The 2,001-nt window shown below is 39.5% G+C and overlaps 1 pseudogene; it reads right to left on the bottom strand.

The window, feature by feature from the left end:
- Positions 1–1,170: 1,170 nt before the first annotated feature.
- LOC145111666 (putative mitochondrial protein AtMg00820 pseudogene) lies at positions 1,171–1,530 on the bottom strand (annotated as a pseudogene).
- Between the last annotated feature and the right edge of the window lie 471 nt (positions 1,531–2,001).

The following is a 2,001-nucleotide window of genomic DNA, read 5'->3' as shown; positions in this document are numbered from 1 at the left end:
GCTTCTATCATTCCTAAGCCTTGTAGAATTCGATTGAAGGTTGTTTCAGGTAAGGCTTTTGTGAAGATATTAGCAACTCGATCAGAGGATCTTATAAAATGTACTTCGACATTCCCATCTTCTATGTGATCCTTTATAAAATGATACCACAATGATATGTTTTTCGTCTTGGAATGTTGCACTGGGTTATGACAAATCCGAATAACACTTTCTGAATCACAATAGAGTGGAATCCTCTTCATGTTTATTCCATAGTCTCGAAGTTGGCTTTGGATCCAAACAACGTGCGAAGTGCATGATGCAGCTGCGATGTATTTAGCTTCTGCAGTAGATAGGGATACGCAAGTCTGTTTCTTTGATTGCCAACTTACTAGTTTTCCATCTAGAAACTGACATACCCCAGAAGTGCTTTTTCGATCAAGCCTGCATCCCCTTAGATCAGCATCCGAAAATGCTTGCACAAAGAATCCGGAGTTAGAAGGATACCATATTCCGAGAGAAGATGATCTTTTGAGATATCTCAGAATATTCTTCACAACAGTCATGTGTGGCTCACGAGGATTCACCTGAAATCTAGCACAATAAGAAACAACAAACATTATGTCTGGTCGGCTGGATGTTAGATACATTAAAGATCCAATCATTTGTTGATAGAGAGTGATATCCGCTGCAGGCTTGTCTAGGGACGGTGTTAGAGTCGTTCTGAATGTCGTTGGTACCTTGACTCGTGAATCTCCTACCATTCCGAATTTGCAAGTAACGATTTGGTGTAGGCTTCCTGGTTGATAAAAATCCCCTCCGAACTCTGTCTAATATTTAAACCAAGGAAAAAATTAATAGGACCCATTGAGCTCATCTCAAATTTAGTCTCCATCAACTTTCAGAATTCAATAGTCAATCAAGGATTGGTTGATCCGAAAATGATATCATCTACATAGATTTGGACGATCATCAGATGGTCACCATCTTTCTTATGAAAGAAGGTTTGGTCGACTGAGCCTTGTTTAAACTTTGATTGTTTTAAGAATCTGGTAAGGGTTTCATACCATGCTCAAGGAGCTTGTTTTAAACTGTACACTGCCTTATCCAAGATGTAGCAATGGTTTGGATATTTCTCGTTGATGAAACCTGGTAGTTGCTCTACGTAGACTGTTTCTTCTAACTCACCATTCAGAAAAGCATATCTGCATCCATATGATAGACTTCGAAATTCGTATAAGCTGCATAGGCGAGAAAAATGCAAAGAGACTCAAGTCTTGCAACTGGTGCAAATGTTTCTTCGTAGTCTATGCCTTCTTCCTGGCAGTATCCTTTCACAACCAACTGAGCTTTGTTCTGGATGAAATTCCCCTCCTTGTCAAGCTTGTTTCGAAACACCCATTTTAAACCGACCATAGAAGCATCCTTCAGAGTTGGAATCAGTCTCCATACTTTTTTTCTTTTGAATTCATTAACCTCTTCCTGCATAGCTTGCACCAAATTAGAGTGATCAAGAGCAATCTTTATATTCTTGGGCTCAATTTTGGACATAAACGAATTGAACATGCAAAATTCCATCTTTGAAAATAATGCAGTTTGATTTGCTTTTTGTTGAGTTCTCGTGAGAACTCATGAAGTTGGTGCTCCGATGACTTGAGTTTTGGGATGATCTTTGGTCCATTTTGTTAATGGTGGGTAGCTTTGATCATAATTAGGGTCTAATTCAGCATTGACATCTTTGAATTCTGATTGAACGTCGTCAGAGTCCTTATTTTCATTCTCATTCTCCCCCTGGGAGTTTGCATGTGATGACTCAACGTTCAGAATTCTATTCTCCCCTTGGATTGGAATTTCAGTATTGACTTCAGGGTTTGATTTCTCCCCCCTGAACAGGTGAATCAGATGTGAAAATTGAAGAAGAACACTCCCCCTGAACAGGTGCATTCGTAGCTTATGGTGAAGATGGAATCGCAGAATCTTTCGGAGTAGGTGGCTCATTTTCTAGGTCTTTTGCAACATCGT

Source organism: Lactuca virosa, chromosome 5 (assembly GCF_052849685.1).
Source record: "Lactuca virosa cultivar CGN04683 chromosome 5, Lactuca_virosa_CGN04683_v6, whole genome shotgun sequence".
NCBI lineage: Eukaryota > Viridiplantae > Streptophyta > Magnoliopsida > Asterales > Asteraceae > Lactuca > Lactuca virosa.
The sequence above is the reverse complement of the archived record's forward strand: the minus strand, read 5'-3'. Positions and strand labels throughout refer to the sequence as shown.